Consider the following 21,509-nt stretch of genomic DNA (forward strand, 5'->3'; position numbering starts at 1 on the left):
GGACTGGATCTGGACTGACCTGGACTGACCTGGACCGACCTGGACTGACTGACCTGGACTTGGACTGACCTGACTGACCTGACCTGACCTGACTGGATCTGGACTGACCTGGACTGGATCTGACTGGATCTGGACTGACCTGGACTGGACCTGGACTGACCTGACTGACCTGGACTGACCGATCTGGACCGATCTTGACCGGGACCTGACCGACTTGGACTGACTGGACTGACCTGACTGGATCTTGACCGACCTGGACTGACCTGGACTGACCTGACTGGACTGGACTGGATCTGACCGACCTGACTGGACCTGGACTGACCTGGACTGGATCTGGACTGGACCTGGACTGACCTGACTGGATCTGACCGATGGATCTGACTGGACTGACCTGACCGGATCTGACTGACCTGGACTGGATCTGGACTCGACCTGGACTGGACTGGACTGACCTGACTGGATCTGACTGACCGACCTGACTGGACTGGACTGACCTGACTGACCTGGACTGGACCTGACTCACCGATCTGACTGGACTTGACTGGATTTGACTCGACCTGACTGATCTGGACTGACCTGGACTGGACTCGACTGGATCTGGACCGATCTGGACTGGATCGACTCGACCTGGACTGGATCTGGACTGGACCTGGACTGGATCTGGACTGGATCTGGACTGGACCTGACTGATCTGGACTGACTGACTGGACTGGACCTGGACTGGACTGACCTGACCGATCTGGACTGACCTGGACTGACCTGGACTGACCTGGACTGACTGACCTGGACTGACCTGGACTGACCTGGACCGACCTGACTGGATCTGGACCGACCTGGACTGGATCTTGGACCGACCTGACTGGATCTTGGACTGGATCTGGACTGACCTGACTGACCGGATCTGGACTGGATCTGACTGACCTGACTGACCTTGACCGATCTGGACTGACCTGACTGACCTGGACTGGATCTGGACTGGACTGACTTGACTGGATCTGGATCGACCTGGACTGACTGGACTGACCTGACTGATTTGACTGGATCTGGACTGACCTGGACTGATCTGGACTGACCTGACTGGATCTGGACTGACCTGGACTGGATCTGGACTGACCGGATCTGGACTGACCTGATCTGAATTGACTGGATCTGACTGACCTTGGACTGGATCTGGACTGATCTGGACTGACCTGACTGGATCTTGACTGACTGGACTGACTGACCTGGACTATTGACCTGGACTGGATCTGGACTGAATCTGGACTGACCTGGATCTGGACTGACCGACCTGACTGGACTGACTGGACTGACTGACTGGATCTGACTGACCTGGACTGACCTGACTGACTGGACTGACTCCGAGACTGGATCTGACTGACCTGGACTGACTCGGACTGGACCTGGACTGACCTGGACTGACCTGGACTGACCTGGGACTGGATCCCGATGGACTGACCTGGACTGACCTGGACTGGACCTGGACTGGACCTGGACCGACCTGGACCTGACCTTGGACTGACTGGACCGACCTGACCGACCTGGATCTGGACTGGACTGGACTGACTGGACTGACTGGACTGGATCTGGACCGACCTGACTGACCTGGACTGATCTGGACTGGATCTGGACTGACCTGGACCGACTGGACTGGACTGGACCTGGACTGGATCTGGACCGACCTGGACTGACCTGGACTGATCTGGACTGATCTGGACTGGATCTGGACTGGATCTGGACTGACCTGACCTGGACCGGATCTGACCGATCTGGAACTGGATCTGGACTGACCTGGACTGGATCTGGACTGACCTGGACTGGATCTGACTGGACTGACTGGACTGACCTGGACTGACCTGGACTGACCTGGACTGACCTGGACTGACCTGGACTGGATCTGGACTGGAACCTGACCGATCTGGACTGACCTGACCTGACTGACTGGATCTGGACTGACCTGGACCAATCTGGACTGACCTGACTGGATCTGGACTGATCTGACTGACTGGACTGACTGACTGGACTGATCTGACCGACCTGGACTGGATCTGGACTGACCTGACTGATCTGGACTGACCTGGATCCGACCTGGACTGACCTGGACTGACCTGACTGACCTGACCGATCTGACTGGATCTGGACCGACTGACTGACCTGGACTGACCTGGGACCGACCTGGACTGACTCTGACTGGATCTGGACTGACCTGGACTGATCTGGACTGGATCTGGACTGGATCTGGACTGACCTGGACTGGATCTGGACTGACCTGGACTGATCTGGACTGACCTGACTGGACCTGGACTGACCTTGACTGACCTGGACTGGATCTGGACTGACATGACTGACCTGGACTGACCTGGACTGAATCTGACTGGATCTGGACTGGATCTGGACTGACCTGACCGACTGGACTGACCTGGACTGATCTGGACTGACCTGACTGACCGACTGGACTGATCTGGACTGATCTGGACTGACCTGACCGACCTGACTGGATCTGACTGGACCTGACTGGATCTGGACTGGACCTGGACTGACTGGACTGGACCTGGATCGATCTGGACTGACCTGGACCGATCTGACTGGATCTGGACTGACCTGGACTGGACCTGACTAATTTAAACGGACCTGGACCGACCTGGACTGGATCTGGACTGATCTGGACTGACTTGGACTGGACCTGGACTGACCTGGACTGATCTGACTGACCTGGACTGGACCTGACTGGACCTGACTGAACTCCTGGACTGACCTGGACTGGATCTGACTGGACGTGGAATGGGACCTGACTGACCTGGACTGGACCTGGACCGATCTGACCGGACTGGACTGACCTTGGACTGGACTGACTGGACTGACCTGACTGACCTGACCGACCTGGACTGGATCTGGACTGACTGACCTGGACTGACTTGGACTGGATCTGACTGGACCGGACTGACCTGACTGGACCTGGACTGACCTGGACTGGATCTGGACTCTGGACTGGACTGACCTGACTGACCTTGGGACCTGACCTGGACTGACCTGGACTGGACCTTGACCGACCTGACTGATCTGGACTGGACTGGACCGATCTGGACTGGACTGATCGACTGGACCTGGACTGACTGGACTGATCTGACTGGACCTGGACTGACTGGACTGGACCTGGACTGACCTGGACTGGATCTGGACTGACTGGATCTGACTGACTGGATCTGACTGACCTGGACTGACCTGGACTGGATCTGGACTGACTTGACTGGATCTGACTGGATCTGGACCGACCTGGACCGACCTGACTGACCGGACTGACCTGGACTGATCTGGACTGATCTGGACTGGATCTGGACTGACCTGACCCGACCTGGATGACCTGACTGGACTGGACTGGACTGACTGGATCTGGACCGACCTGACTGACTTGGACTGGATCTGGAACCTGACTGGACTGACTTGGACTGGACTGGACCGACTGGACCTGGACTGACCTGGACTGACCTGGACTGACTCCTGACTAACCTGGACTGGATCTGACTGACCTGGACCGACTTGGACTAACCTGGACTGACTGGACTGACATGACTGACTGGACTGGGACTGACTGGACCTGACTGACCTGGACTGATCTGGACTGACCTGGACTGGATCTGACTGATCTGGACTGGATCTGACTGACCTGGACTGACCTGGACTGGATCTGGACTGACCTGGACTGGACCTGGACTGGACCTGACCGACCTGGACTGGACCTGGACTGACCTGGACTGGACCTGACCGACCTGACTGACCTGGACTGAACATGACCGATCTTGGACTGACTGGATCTGGACTGACCTGACCGACCTGGACTGACTGGACCGACCTGGACTGGATCTGGACATGGACTGGACTGGAATCTGACTGACCTGGACTGGACTGGATCTGGACTGACCTGGACTGACCTGGACTGGACCTGACTGGATCTGACTGATCTGGACTGACCTGACCGATCTGACTGACCTTGACCGACTGGACTGACCTGGACTGGACCTGACCGACCTGACTGACTGGACTGACTGGACTGACCTGATCTTGACTGGATCTGGACTGGACCTGACTGGACTGGACTGACTGACCGATCTGGACTGACCAATTGACCTGGATCTGACCGACCTGACTGACTGATCTGGACTGACCTGACTGGACCTGGACTGACCGACCGATCTTGACTGGATCTGGACTGGATCGGACTGACCTGGACTGGATCTGGACTGATCTGGACTGATCTGACTGGACTCCGACTGACCTGGACTGGACCTGGACTGACCTTGACTGACCTGGACCGACCTGACTGGGACCTGGACTGACCTGGACTGGACCTGACTGACTGACCTGGGACTGGATCTGGACTGGACCTGACTGACCTGGACTGGATCTGACTGACCTGGATCTGGACCTGGATCTGACCTGGATCTGGACCGGATCTGGACTGACCTGGACTGACTTGACTGGACTGGACTGGACCTGACTGACTGGATCTGGACTGGATCTGGACCTGACCGATCTGGACTGACCTGGACTGATCTGGACTGGATCTGGACTGATCTGACTGGATCTGATCTGGATCTGACTGGATCTGGACTGACCTGGACTGGATCTGACTGACCTGGACTGACCTGGACCGACCTGGACTGGATCTGGACTGACCTGACCGACCTGACCGACCTGGACTGGACCTGGACTGACCTGGACTGACCTGGACTGGATCTGGACTGACCTGGACTGGATCTGACCGACCTGGACTGACCTGACTGACCTGGACTGGATCTGGACTGGATCTGGACTGGACCTGGACTGACCTGACTGGACCTGACCGATCTGGACTGGACTTGACTGACCTGGACTGGATCTGGACTGGACTTGGACTGACCTGGACTGGACCTGGACTGACCTGGACTGGACCTGACTGGATCTGGACTGACCTGGACTGACTGGACTGACCTGGACTGGACCTGGACTGGATCTGGACTGGATCTGGACTGACCTGGACCGACCTGGACTGGATCTGGACTGACCTTGGACCGACCTGGACTGGACTGACTGGACTGACTGACTGGACTGACCTGACCGATCTGGACTGACCTGGACTGACCTGGACTGACCTGGACTGACCTGACTGGATCTGGACTGACCTGGACTGGATCTGGATCTGGACTGACCTGGATCGACTGGACTGACTGACTGGACTGGATCTGGACTGACCTGACTGGATCTGACCTGACTGACCTGACCTGGATCTGACCTGGACTGGACCTGGACTGGATCTGGACCGAACCTGGACTGGATCTGGACTGACCTGGACTGGACCTGGACTGACCTGACTGGATCTGGACTGAACCTGGGACTGGACCTCGACTGGACCGGATCTGGACTGATCTGACTGACCTGGACCGGATCAACCTGGACCTGATCTGGACTGACCTGGACCTGACTTCTGGACTGATCTGGACTGGATCTGACTGAACCTGACCTGGACTGGATCTGGACTGGACTGACTGGATCTGGACTGGACTGGACCTGACCTGACTGGACTGGACCTGGACTGGATCTGGACTGACCTGACTGGATCTGGACTGACTCTGACTGGATCTGACCTGACTGGACTGACTGGACTGACCTGGACCGACCTGGACCGACCTGGACTGACCTGGACTGGATCTGGACTGGACTCTGACTGGACTTGGACTTGACCGACCTGGACTGATCTGGACCTGGACTGACTGACCTGACTGGATCTTGACCTGACCTGGACCTGGAACTGACCTGGACCGACCTGGACCATCTGGACTGACCTGGACTTGGATCTGGATCTGGACTGACCTGGACTGGATCTGGACCACCTGATCTGGACTGGACCTGACTGACCTTGACTGACCTGGACTGACTCTGGACTGGACTGGATCTGATCCGACTGGACCTGGACTGATCTGGACTGGATCTGGACTGACCTGGACTGACCTGACCGATCTTGACTGGATCCGACTGGACTGGACCTGGACTGGATCTGGACCGATCTGGACTGACCTGGACTGACTGACCTGACTGGATCTGACCGATCTGGACTGACCTGACTGGACCTGACTGGATCTGGACTGACCTGGACTGACCTGGATCTGACCTGACTGACCTGGACTGGACCTGACCTGACCTGGACTGGACCTGGACTGACCTGGACCGACCTGACTGACTGGATCTGACCTGGACTGGACTGGATCTGGACTGACTCTGGACTGGATCTGACTGACCTTGACTGGACCTGGACTGGATCTGGATCAACTGACTGATCTGGATCTATCGGGACTGGACTGACCTGGACTGATCTGACTGGATCTTGGATCTGGACCTGGACTCTGACCTGACTGACCTTGACCTGACCTGACTGACTGGACCTGACCTGACTGACCTGACCGACAATCTGGACTGGACCTGACTGACTTGACTGACCGACTGACCTGGACTGACCTGGACTCGACCTGGATCTTGAATTGGACTGACCTGGACCGACTGATCTGGAAACGGACTTGGACCGGACTTGAACCGGATCTTGGACTGGACCTGACCTGGATCTTGACCTGGACTGACCTGGACTGACCTGATCTGGACCGACCCATCTGACCTGGATCTAATTGACTGACCTGACTGGATCTGGACTGACTGATCTGGACTGGATCTGGATCTGGACTGACTGACCTGGACTGGATCTGGACTTGAACTGACTGGATCTGGATCACTTGGACGGACCTGGACTTCGACTGGGACCGAACCTGATTTTGATCTGGACTGATCTGGACTGGACCTGGACTGGATCTGACTGGACTGGACCGGACTGGATCTGGACCGACCTGGACTGGACCTGGACCGGATCTGGACCGACCTGGACTGACTGGATCCCGACTGACCTGGACTGGAACTGACTCGGGACTGGATCTGGACTGGACTGGACCTGAACCTGGACTGACTGGACCTGGACTGGATCTGGACCGGGATCTGGACCTGGACTGACCTGGACTGAACCTGACCGACTCTGGATCTGGACCGACCTTGGACCTTGGATCTGACCTGGATCTGGACTGACTTGGACTGACCGATCTGACTGGATCTGGATTGATTTTGGAACGACTTGACTGATCTGGACTGGATCTGGACCGACCTGACCGGACTGATCGGACTGACCATCTGGACTGACCTGGACTGGATCTGACTGACTCAATTTGGACTGATCTGGACTGGATCTGGATCGGACCTGACTGGATCTGACTGATCTTGAACTGGACCTGACCGACTCTTGATCGAACCTGATCTGGGACGGACCTTGGACTCGACCTGGACTGGACCTGGACCGGGATCTGGACTGACCTGGACTGGATCTGACTGGCCTTGGACTGACTTGGACCGACCTGGACCTGACCTGGACTGGACCTGGACTGGATCTGGACTGACCTGGACTGAACCTGGACCTGACTCTGACTGACATGGACTGACCTGGACCGACCTGACTGAACCTGGACTGACCTGGACTGGATCTGACTGGACCTGACCTGGACTTGGACCTGAACAGCTCTGGACTGGACTGACTGAACCTGGACTGACTGGACTGACCTTGACTGGACCTGGACTGACCTTGGACTGACTGACCGACTGGACCTGGACTGACTGACCTGACTGGACCGACCTGGACTGGATCTGGACTGGATCTGGACTGGATCTGGACTGATCTGGACTGACCTGACTGGATCTGGACTGGACTGGACTGACCTGGACTGACTCTGGACTGGATCTGGACTGGATCTGGACTGACCTGACTGGATCGACTGACCTGGACTGGACTTGGACTGACTGGACTGGACCTGACTGACCTGGACTGACCTGGATTGACCTGGACTGACCTGGACCGACCTGACCGACTGACCTGACTGACCTGGACTGACTGGACTGGATCTGGACTGACCTGGACTGACCTGGACTGGACCTGGACCGACCTGACTGGACTGGACTGACCTGGACTGGACCTGGACCTGATCTGGACTGGACCTGGACTGACTGGACTGGATCTGGACTGACCTGGACTGGACCTGGACTGGACCTGACCTGACCTGGAACGATCTGGACTGGATCTGACTGGATCTGACTGGATCCTGGACCTGACCTGATCTGGACTGGACCTGGACTGGATCTGGACTGGACTTGGACTGGATCTGGACCTGGATCTGGACTGACCTGGACTGGATCTGACTGGATCGGATCTGGACCGACCTGGACTGGATCTGGACTGATCTGGACTGATCTGGACTGGATCTGGACTGATCTGGACTGGACCTGACCGACCTGGACTGATCGGACTGACCTGGATCTGACTGGATCTGGACTGACTCGGAATGACCTGACCTGGATCGAATGGATCTGGATTCCTGGACTGACCTGACTGGACCTGGATCTGGACTGGATCTGGACTGATCATGGACTGGACCTGACTGATCTGGACTGGATCTGGACTGACCTGACCTGAACCTGGACTGACCTGGACTGACCTGACTGGACTTGGACTGACTTGACTGATCTGGACTGAACCTGACTGGATCTTGGACTGATCTGACTGGATCTGACCGATTTGGACCTGGACCTGACCTGGACTGACCTGACCGAATCTGGACTGGATCTGACTGATCTGGACTGGACCTGGACCGACTGACTGGATCTGGACTGACCTGGACTGACTCTGACCGACCTGGACTGGACTCGACTGGATCTGGACTGGATCTGACTGATCTGGACTGGACTGGATCTGGACTGGACCTGGGACCGACCTGGACCGACCTGGACATGGACTGGACCTGGACTGACTGGATTCCGACCTGGACCGATCTGGACATGGACTGACCTGACTCGACTGGACTGACCTGGACCGATCTGACGACTGACCTGGAATTGACCTGGACCGGATCTGACTCGACTGGATGACCTGGACTGGACCTGGACTGACTGACTGGACTCCACCGATCTGGACTGACCTTGACTGGACTGACCTGACTGGATCTGGGACTGACCCTGACCGGATCTGGACTGACCTGGACCGATCTGACTGACCTGGACTGGATCTGGACCGACTTGGACTGACTCTGGACTGGACCTGGACTGGACTTGATCTGACCGATCTTGGACTGGACCTGGACTGGATCTGGACTGACCTGGACTGGATCTGGACTGACCTGACTGACCTGGACTGACCTGGACTGGATCTGACTGACTTGACTGGACCTGGACTGATCTGACTGGATCTGGACTGGACCTGACTGACCTGGATCGATCTGGATCGACCTGGACTGATCTGGACTGGATCTGACCGACCTGGATCTGACCTGGACTGGATCTGGACTGACTGGACTGACCTGACCGATCTGGACTGATCTGGACTGGACTCTGGACTGACCTGGACTGGATCTGACTGGATCTGGAACTGGATCTGGACTGGATTTGACTGACCTGGACTGGATCTGGACTGGATCTGGACTGGATCTGACTGGATCTGGACCGATCTGGACTGATCTGGACTGGACCTGGACTGGACTTGACCGACCTGGACTGGATCTGGACTGATCTGACCGACCTGGACTGACTCTGGACTGGACTTGACTGGATCTGGACTGACCTGACTGAATATGGACTGATCTGACTGGACTGACTGACTGGACTGACCTGACTGGACTGGACCTGGACTGATCTGGACTGAACCTGACTGACCTGACTGGATCTGGACTGCACATGGACTGGATCTGGACCGACTGGACTGGATCACTCTGACTGACTCTGGACTGAACCTGGACTGGATCTGGACTGACCTGGACTGGATCTGGACTGGACCTGGATCGAACATGAACTGGACTGATCGGACATGGACTGGATCTGGGACTGGACCTGGACTGGACTGGATCTGACCTGACTGGATCGATGGACTGGATCTGGACTGGATCTGGACTGATCTGACCGACTGACCTGGACTGGATCTGACTGGACCTGACTCGACTGGACTGACTGACTGGATTGATTGGACTGACCTGGACTGGATCTGGACTGGATCTGGACTGACTTGGACTGATCTGGACTTGACCTGACTGGACTTGACTGGATCTGGACTGACCGATCTGGACTGGATCTTGGACTTGGACTGATTTGACTGGATTTGACTGACCTGGATTGGATTTGGATTGGATTTGGATTGGATTTGGATTGGATTTGGATTGGATTTGGATTGGATTTGGATTGGATTTGGATTGGATTTGGATTGGATTTGGATTGGATTTGGATTGGATTTGGATTGCATCGATATACGCTTATTCTTGATTGTTGATCTAGTGACCCAAATTCAAAATTCTTTTTTTTTTGTGATTTTACACAGTTAAAAATTCTGATAAACACATTTTATACTGTACGTATTCTTGTTTCTTCTTTTCCTACTTAGTGACATAATATATCTGCTGGAAATTGTCGCCTCACCACTCAGTGTTCAAAATATCATTTATTGTTTATTTTTATCATTTTCGCTGTTCTAATATTATATGGTGCCCGAGTGCTTTTGTGTTTATAAATTACTTGAGGCAGTAAGCAGCTACTTTTGATGATCGCAACTAACTAACAGGACTAACAGATGTATGCACGACTATTTGAAAATTCTGGCTTTGTTGATTGTTAGGATTGTCATGAGTATTAGTCGTAGCTCTGATGCCTTGTCTGCTCATTAATTTTGATATGGACTGCTAGAGAGCAATGAATCGCATGCACCCTAAAAAAATACTTAAAATGTTTCCTAATTGTGATTAATACCTAATTGTGATTGTGATGTTTTGTCAGATTTTTTTAATGTATTGGGGTTTGAACAATTTTTCTCCTTAAATTTTTTTCTCGCGGAGGTGGTGTTTCTAACTTTCCTGGCTACGCCACTAATCTGCTCAGATCCCTAAACTAATGCAAAAAATATCTTAGTTGGAACCAACACCCTCCCCATTCCGTGCCGATAGTTCGAACGAGCCAGACGTGTGTGCTGTGTCTCATCGCGGATTGTGTTCGGTAGTGCGAGTGCTATTGTGTGGTGCCTACCTACGGATCCAAGGCGATCACTGTCGGCGAGGGGAAGTAGCTGCTTCTGGCGACGCCAGTGAAGCAGGCTATTGTTACTGCTGCTACCTACAGCAGCAGCCGCAGATAAGTGGCAAAGATTGTTGTATTGTTCTCCCACAGAGTGGGTCTAATTAGAATAGTTTGAATTAGTTTTTTATTAGTTTTTTTTTTCTAATTAGTTAATAGTTATTAGTTCTTAGCTTGTAATAACTATACTTCCAACACCTTGCGAGGTGATAATGGAGGCGGAGACTGCAGAGGGCAGTGGGCCTCCCAGAGATGGTGGTCGCACACGGTTCTACCATGCATCTTCTCCTGGGCCTTGGGTTGTTTACTTTCGGCAGAAAGTGAAAAGCCTAGATTTTCTCGGCATTAAGCGAGATTTGACGCGTCGTTTTCCGAAAACTGATTTCCATCAGGTAAATCGGAACAAACTACGCATAACCGCACCTACATACAAGGATGCAAACGAAATCGCTAAAGACAAGGCCTACAATGTTGAATATTTGGTTTATGTCCCCTCGCGGGAGGTCGAAATCGAAGGTGTGATCAACGCAGCGAGCCTGACTTGCAAGGATGTACTTGAGGCCGCTTAAAGAATGCAATGGAGTCTACTGTGGATATTCTGGATTGCAAGGAGTTGCATTCAGCTGCCATGGTAGATGGTAAAAGAGTGTATTCTAAGTCAGGTTCGCTTCGGGTGACGTTCGCCGGTTCGATTCTCCCAAAATATGTAGATATTGAAAATACGTTATTTCCGGTGCGTCTTTTGTGCCGAGGGTGTTCAATTGTACCAACTGCAAACAGTTGGGGCACACTGCCAAGTTTTGCGACAACAAGCCCTGTTGTGGCAAATGTTTTGAAAAGCATAGGGAGGAGTCTTGTCAACAACAAGCTACAAAGTGCGCTTATTGTGGCATGGATCCTCCCCATGGTTTGCAAGAATGCCCGGTGTACAAAAAGCGCACCCAAAAAGTGAAGCGCTCGTTGGTACAGCGCTCCAAGCAGTCATATGCGGAGTCAGTCAAGTCGCAAGACACATCCGCCACAACCACCGCCACGGCTGCTATTTCAGCTGCCGTTCGAGTAAGTGATTACTACGATTCCATTGCCACCGATGAATTGGACTCCGACGTAGCTGATATGGATGATTCTTCGGAGGTACACGTGCCCGAAAAGAGGAAGCAACCGTCTTCCCTGGATCGCGCCGTAAGAGAACAAAAATCATCCATAAAAGCTTGCCAAAATCTGAAGGTAATGGGGGTTTATTTAAAATCCCGAAGCAATCTGTCCCTACTGCTTCTTTTGATCCTAGTTGCAGTAAGACATTCTCGCCATTGCCTAAATCCGATGTTTCGAAGAAACATCCGGCTAGGAGAATCAACGAAAGAAAAAAACAAATTCGCACTTCTAGAAAAAGTATTCCGTCCAAGCGAGGATTGATCTCCTTTAAGGACCTTGTGGACCGTTTTTTGAACTTGTTCAATATTCCGAATTCATTGAGGCCAATCATTGACCTCTTTATTCCAACAGTTGAAAGTTATCTGAAGCAATTGACTGTTTCATGGCTTCTTGCAGAAATTGTATCTTTCGATGGATAATACGGCCAACACCGAAGATACAATCACTGTGCTGCAGTGGAACTGTTACAGTCTGAAAAGTAAATTAGACGTGTTCAAGTTTTTGATTCGCAATTCTGTCTGCGATATATTTGCACTCTGTGAAACATGGCTTTCTTCTGAAGATGAAATCAACTTCCACGATTTTAACATTATTCGCCAAGATCGGGGTGATCATTATGGTGGCGTTCTTTTGGGGATCAAAAAATGCTACTCCTTCTACAAAATTCCCATTCCGACTGTTCCCGGCTTAGAAATCGTCGCATGCCAAGTAAATGTGAAGAATAAAGATCTTTGCATAGCTTCAGTGTACATTCCTCCAAATGCCTCTATTAATCGTCGACATTTTTGGAGCGCAGTCTCCCTCATATCATCTCCAGTATTGATATTGGGTGATATGAACGCACATGGTATTGGATGGGGCGAAACGTATGACGATTATAGAGCGCCTATTTTCTATGATTTGTGTGACGATTTCAATTTGAATATTTTGAACACTGGTGAAGTAACTCGAATAGGACCAAATGGTCAACAAAGCCGTATTGATCTGTCTTTATGTTCAAATTCACTATCATTAGATTGCACGTGGAAGGTAATTCAAGATCCCCATGGTAGTGACCATATGCCGATAGTCACCACAATTAAGAGTGGCTATCAACAATCTGAGCCAGTTAATGTTCCTTTCGATCTCACGAAGAACATTGACTGGCAAAAATTTGCATCGGCGGTAAAATTGGTATTGAATCAACTGATACTCTTCCCCTTTGGATGAATATCGATTCCTTACTGAGTTGATTCAAAAAGCGCACTAGAATCTCAGAAACGACGCGTTCCAAGTACATCTGTCATCAGAAGACCAGCCACTCCTGGATGGGATGATGAATGTACTAAGTTGTATTCTGAGAAATCTGATGTTTTCAAGGCCTTCCGTAAACACGGAAGGTCAGAGCTTTTTGAAGAGTATTTGAGGCTCGAAAGAAAACTCAAAAATCTTCTCAAGGCAAAAAACGTAGCTACTGGCGACGTTTTGTCGAGGGACTATCACGAGAAACCTCAATGACAACACTTTGGAAAACGGCTCGCAACATGCGGAACCGCATTTCCACCAATGAGAGTGAAGAATACTCCAATCGATGGATATTCAACTTCGCAAAAAGGTCTGCCCAGATTCCGTACCAGCAGAACCGCTATTTCGAGAATCAGTCACTGATCCCGGTTCATTGGGTGACCATTCACAATGCTGGAACTTTCTATGTCTCTTCTTTCATCGAATAACTCTGCTCCGGGATGCGATAACATCAAATTCAATCTTCTTAAAACCTCCCAGATATCGCAAAAGACGATTACTTGACCTGTACAACTGTTTCATGGAGTACAACATTGTGCCACCTGAATGGCGACAGGTCAAAGTAATAGCTATTCAAAAGCCTGGGAAACCAGCGTCTAATCACAATTCATACCGACCGATTGCCATGCTATCATGCATGAGAAAATTATTGGAGAAAATGATCCTTTCAAGAGTCGACCATTGGGTCGAAGAAAATGCATTGCTTTCAAATACTCAGTTTGGATTTAGAAAAGGAAAGGAACAAACGATTGTCTAGCGTTGCTTTCTTCAGATATACAACTGGCCTTTGCGCACAAGGAGCAATTGGCTTCAGTATTCTTGGATATTAAGGGCGCTTTTGATTCAGTTTCCATAGAAGTACTGTCAGACAATCTGCACAGTAGTGGATTACCCGTTATTTTGAACAATTTCTTGTATAATTTGTTGTCAGAAAAACAAATGAACTTCACACTCGGCACTCTGACAACTTCCAGAAATAGCTACATGGGCCTTCCCCAAGGATCATGTTTAAGTCCCTTGCTTTATAATTTCTATGTTAAAGATATTGACAATTGTTTGGAAGGACAATGCACGCTCAGACAACTTGCAGATGATGCCGTGGTCTCTCTAAGAGGTCCATGTGCAGCTGTCTTGCAAGGACCATTGCAAAGTACCCTAAATAATCTGACTGTTTGGGCCAGACATTTAGGGATCGAGTTTTCACCGCAAAAAAAACTCAGTTGGTTGTGTTTACTAAGAAGCGGTATCCTGCTCAACTGAAACTCAAGCTGTTGAATGATGACATCAACCAATCTTTATCTTCTAAATACCTTGGGGTCGTGTTTGATTCCAAATGTACCTGGAAACTCCACATTGAGTATTTGATACAAAAATGCCGGAAAAGGATCAATTTCCTACGTTCTATCTCCGGAACATGGTGGGGTGCTCACCCGGAAGACCTCATCAAACTCTATAGAACGACTATTCTCTCTGTTTTAGAGTATGGCTCCTTCTGCTTCCTCTCAGCAGCGGATTGCCACCTGATCAAATTGGAACGAATTCAGTATCGTTGTTTGCGTATTGCCCTTGGCTGCATGCATTCAACGCATAACATGAGCCTGGAGGTGCTTGCTGGAGTCACTCCTTTAAAGCACCGTTACTGGGAGCTCTCATTAAGAATACTAATCAAATGTGGAACAAGTAACACACTTGTTCTAGATAACTTCGATAATATGCTTGAACTAACTTGTCGTTCAAGATTCCTGAGAGTTTATCTCAACTACATATCATCAGATCTTTGTCTTCCGTGTTATAATCCCCCTCGAGTTCACTTCACCAACGACAGTTCCTCAATTGTATACGATCTGTCCATGAAACATGCTATTCAAGGAATACCAGATCATCTTCGACAAATATCTATTCCCTCACTTTTTCTGAAAAATATGAACATGTCAATTGCAACAACAGATATTTCACTGATGGTTCTCGCATCAACGGATCCACTGGCTTCGGTGTTTTCAATGTAACTTCAACCACCTTCCGAAAACTTCAGGAACCGTGTTCGGTTTATGTTGCTGAGCTGGCAGCAATTAACTTCGCTTTGGGGATAATTTCCAATCAGCCCGTAGACCATTATTTCATCTTCTCGGATAGTCTTAGTTCTATCGAGGCACTCCGGTCGATGAAACCTGTTAAGCACGCATCTTACTTTCTTTCAAACATAAGAGAGCAGATGCGTGTTTTGGTCGAAAGATCATTCAAGATTACCTTTGTTTGGGTCCCATCTCACTGCTCAATCTACGGCAATGAGAAGGCAGACTCGCTGGCAAAGGTGGGCGCACAGGAAGGTGAGGTTTATGATAGACAATTCTCGAGCAACGAGTTTTTCCCATTAGTTCGTCAGAGTACTCTTCAAAGTTGGCAAAGGAATTGGACACACAATGAACTCGGACGGTGGCTATTTTCCATAGTTCCAAAAGTTTCTGGGCGAGCGTGGTTCAGAGGTGAGGACTTAAGTCGAGGCTTCATTCGCGTGATGTCGAGACTTATGTCCAATCACTATTCACTAAACGCACATCTGTACAGAATAAACCTTGTCGATAGCAACTTATGTAGGTGCGGAGCCGGTTATGATGACATCGATCACGTAGTTTGGTTCTGCTCGGAAAATGACGCCTCCAGAGAGCGACTATTGGATACCCTAGTGGCCTGAGGTAAACAACCCTTCAGGGAAATTCGAGGTGTTTTGGGGATCGTGATGCGGTCTATATGCAGGCCATTTATAGTTTCATTTGTGATTCTGACATCAAAATCTAATTTTTTTCTGTCAAAAAGTTTTTTTTTTGTACTGTCTCTGTCTCTATGTTCCGTAGATCTCCGTTAATCAGGCCATCCGGAAGACGCTCCCAGTAGAACCAATCCTCGAGCACGACGACACGCCACATCGTCCCTTACGCCAAATGCCCGGATGAGCAGCCGAAATTCCTTGATTCCGAATCCCAAGCCTCGTCCATCCTTAAATATTGTAAACTAACCTCGAGTCACCACGAGTACGCTGGCTCCTATCCCTCTCTTACTAACTGAAAAAAATGACATTGATTGTATATATCACAAAGAAATATGGCTCCGTAAAGTGTTATACACGCCTGAGCCTACCAAATAAACGAACTTGGAAAAAAAAATGATTCCTGGTTTGATGAATAAAAAAAAAATAACCAACACCCTCCCTCTTGGACACGGATTCTACTTGCCAGTATACTATAACTTTGCTTTTATGGTAAATGAATCATACACGTTACGTAGCGTCACCCGCCCATGTGCGAATCATTTCGGTTTGAAATTAAATTCATACGCCAAGTTTTCCCGCACAAGCTTGTCATCCATCTGTTCCAACCCAACTACAGCTTTCTCTCTAGGCCCAACTACATGTGCGCTGAAGTACGAACAAAGCTAGAACCGTAAAGTCAAAACCAGTAATGCTGCCACCAACGTTAATGCCGGAAATGCGAGTGAGAATACTAACAGGTGTTAATCAGTGATTTGAACAACAACAATAACAACGACTTTGCGGAAAGGGACTTTAGAGTAATGCGAATAGCAACGCGTGTTCGTGCGGTTGGCACTGATGTTATTGCAGAGTGGCGCATATCATTGTTGGGGGATCCACGTGAGTTCTGAGTTAAAGTCTGGGGAGATGACTATGGGTTATGCCATAAGCACCTGTAAACATGCACACAATCAGTGCGACAGGGATTTGCAGCGAATGTGCGAAATGTTGCTCAAGAGCCATGGGTACTCATTAGAGTGGCCCATTCTCAGGAGCCCACTCGACAAAACTAACTCATTTTCGTTTCCGGTACAACTACAAATTGTAAAAGAAAACTATACACAAATTAGCAAAAATAAATCAAACCACCAGGAAAAACCCTCATAAATCAAACTAGCCTTTCTCATTTATTATGTATACCAAAAAAAGTGTGAATTTGAGTCATTAAAAATAGTATTTTGGCCATACGTTCTGAGCTCAAAGTCCAATCTGATCAACTTTCAATAGCAAACAATGTAACAGGATTCACGTCGAATGGAACGTAGGCCATATCGTCCTATCCTTATCCTATCCTTATCCTATCCTTATCCTATCCTTATCCTATCCTTATCCTATCCTTATCCTATCCTTATCCTATCCTTATCCCATCCCATCCCATCCCCATCCCATCCCTTATCCCATCCTTATCCCATCCCATCCCATCCCCATCCCATCCTTATCCCATCCTTATCCCATCCTTATCCCATCCTTATCCCATCCCTATCCCATCCCATCCCATCCCCATCCCATCCTTATCCCATCCTTATCCCATCCTTATCCCATCCCCATCCCATCCTTATCCCATCCCCTTATCCTATCCTTATCCTATCCTTATCCTATCCTTATCCTATCCTTATCCTATCCTTATCCTATCCTTATCCTATCCTTATCCTATCCTTATCCTATCCTTATCCTATCCTTATCCTATCCTTATCCTATCCTTATCCTATCCTTATCCTTTCCTATCCTTGTTGTTACGAACATACTCTAGGTTTAACTAACAAAGAAATATGGTGTCCTGGAGTGGAAACTAATTTGGCCAAATTTTGAAAATAATCGATCCGTTTCAATAGGAGCCTGATGAGTATAGCTTATTTAAGGCACCCAGAAGACCTTTATCAAGGGAATATTTTTTCGAAAACTTCGTTAATTTCTTAATTCCTAATCTTTTTAAAATAACCGATTGAAGTGTTCGAATTTGAAGATAAAGGTTATTATGCCCCACACTAAGGCACCGCTACTGCTTCAATACAGCTTTTCCAGGAACATTCACTTGTGTTTCCGATTCCGTCGAAAAGTTTTCCGCTTTGTTTCCAACATCGCTTGCTAGTCGAGGATGATCCATTCTCGGGAGTGAAAGTTGCACAAATCGTATCATTTCGCATCCCGCCGTGGCCTCCATCATTGCGCATTGTTATGGTCGATTGAGTCACCACGTTTCCAAATGAAATTGGAATGTTTCGGGCGGTCTGTCTATCCGGAATAGGAAATGTATTCGAATTCCTCGGTGGTGTTGGTTGGCAGTGATAATGATTTGACTTTATTTGCCACGGAAGAATGATGCGAGATGAAAGTACTTTTATCCGGTGTAAAGATGATCAGGAGTGGAGTTGATTACGTCTGAAATAAGGAAAATTCAGTTCCAAGAATATTTATGTTGTAATTATGTGATCAATTGATGGGCATGCATCTATAGAAAACTTTAACGACGACATAATTGATGCATTTATGCTTATTGTTGTCACCCCCCACTCACCCCTTAACAATAGATCTACAACAAACCGACCCACCAAAACCGATAAATTTAACTTTATTAACCATTTTTTGGAAGTTATTTTATCGCTGAGTGTATTAACGAAAACTGACCGTTTCCACGCCAAATAGGTATTGCATCAAACTCGACTATCATCGATTGGAATGAAGCTTGGCACATGCTTTCAGTCGGCTGGAAAACAAAAATTCCACACCTGTTATTATCATAATCATCTTTCAAGAGGGCTTTTTGAGGAGGGCCTACGTGTTTTTTTAAATTTTTTTGAAAAAAATGTAACGCTCAAACCATTCCAGATAGAGAAAAACTTTGTATGACAAAGTTGTGGGGTCATAGAAGGAGTCTGTTAAAAAAACGCACTGATTTTTTTTAATTACTTGCTTACTTACTTACTTATGGATCCTGTACACCTCCGATGGTGCAAATGTGCGACTTGAAAGATCTCCATCCTGAGCGTTGCCCGGCTATCGTTTTAACCTGTTGCTAGAATAGATTCCGGTCGATTTCTTTTATTTCTTTATTGAGGCTTCGCCGCCAAGAGTCTCTGGGCCTGCCTCTGCTGCGATGTCCCGCTGGGTTCCAGTCTAATGCTTGTTTACAGAATTCGTTTCCGCCCCTACGTAGAGTGTGGCTGACCAAGCCCCACTTCTGATCCCAAATTTCTGTTGCTATCGGACTCTGGTGACAACGACGATGGAGCTCGTTGTATGAGATCCAGTTGTGGGGCCACCAGGCCCGAATTATATACCGCAGGCATCTGTTAATGAACACCTGCAGCCGTTGAGTGTTCTCCACTGATACATACCATGTCTCGCTAGCGTATAACAGCACATATTTCACGTTAGAGTTGAAAATTCGTATTTTGGTGCGTTCACTTATCTGTCTGTTTTTCCAGATATTTCTTAAACTCGCAAAGGCAGCCCTTGCTTTCTTGATCCGTACGCCTTTTAAATGGAATTTCAATAATTAGCTATAGAACTCAAATTACAAATTACAGCATTTTTTCCAATCGGAAGCATACATAAAAGATAGAGGAAAAAACCCCAAATTTTCAATACTATGACAGTGAACTCCCTGAGAAACTCTTCCGGAGGAATTCCTGGAGGAACTTCCGGAGGAATTCCTGGAAGAACTTCCGGAGGGATTCCTGGAGGAACTTCCGGAGGAATTCCTGGAGGAACTTCTGGAGGAATTTCTGGAGGAACTTCCGGAGGAATTTCTGGAGGAACTTCCGGAGGAATTCCTGGAGGAACTTCCGGAGGAATTCCTGGAGGAACTTCCGGAGGAATTCCTGGAGGAACTTCCGGAGGAATTCCTGGAGGAACTTCCGGAGGAATTCCTGGAGGAACTTCCGGAGGAATTCCTGGAGGAACTTCCGGAGGAATTCCTGGAGGAACTTCCGGAGGAATTCCTGGAGGAACTTCCGGAGGAATTCCTGGAGGAACTTCTGAAGGAATTTCTGGATGAACTTCCGGACGAATTCCCGGAGGAACTTCCAGAGGAATTCCCGGAGGAACTTCCGGAGGAATTCCCGGAGGAACTTCTGGAGGAATTCCCGGAGGAACTTCCGGAGGAATTCCCGGAGGAACTTCCGGAGGAATTCCCGGAGGAACTTCCGGAGGAATTCCCGGAGGAACTTCCGGAGGAATTCCCGGATGAACTTCCGGAGGAATTCCCGGATGAACTTCCGGAGGAATTCCCGGATGAACTTCCGGAGGAATTCCCGGAGGAACTTCAGGAGGAATTCCTGGAGGAACTTCCGGAGGAGTTCCCGGAGGAACTTCCGGAGGAATTTCCGGAGGAACTTCCGGAGGAATTGCCGGAGGAACTTCCGGAGGAATTCCCGGAGGAACTTCCGGAGAAATTCCCGGAGGAACTTCCGGAGGAATTCCCGTTGGAACTTCCGGAGAATTCCCGGAGGAACTTCCGGAGGAATTCCCGGAGGAACTTCCGGAGGAACTTCCGGAGGAATTCCCGGAGGAACTTCCGGAGGAATTCCCGGAGGAACTTCCGGAGGAATTCCCGGAGGAACTTCCGGAGGAATTCCCGGAGGAACTTCCGGAGGAATTCCCGGAGGAACTTCTGAAGGAATTTCTGGAGGAACTTCCGAAGGGATTCTCGGAGGAACTTCCGAAGGGATTCCTGGAGGAACTTCTGAAGGAATTTCTGGATGAACTTCCGGACGAATTCCTGGAGGAACTTACTTTATTTTTCTTCTTAGTCTTATTTGTCTTACTTGTCTTATTTGTCTCATTTGTCTTATTTGTCTTATTTGTCTTATTTGTCTTATTTGTCTTATTTGTCTTATTTGTCTTATTTGTCTTATTTGTCTTATTTGTCTTATTTGTCTTATTTGTCTTATTTGTCTTATTTGTCTTATTTGTCTTATTTGTCTTATTTGTCTTATTTGTCTTATTTGTCTTATTTGTCTTATTTGTCTTATTTGTCTTATTTGTCTTATTTGTCTTATTTGTCTTATTTGTCTTATTTGTCTTATTTGTCTTATTTGTCTTATTTGTCTTATTTGTCTTATTTTCTTTATTTGTCTTATTTGTCTTATTTGTCTTATTT

This window comes from Armigeres subalbatus, chromosome 1 (genome assembly GCF_024139115.2).
Source record: "Armigeres subalbatus isolate Guangzhou_Male chromosome 1, GZ_Asu_2, whole genome shotgun sequence".
Taxonomy (NCBI): domain Eukaryota; kingdom Metazoa; phylum Arthropoda; class Insecta; order Diptera; family Culicidae; genus Armigeres; species Armigeres subalbatus.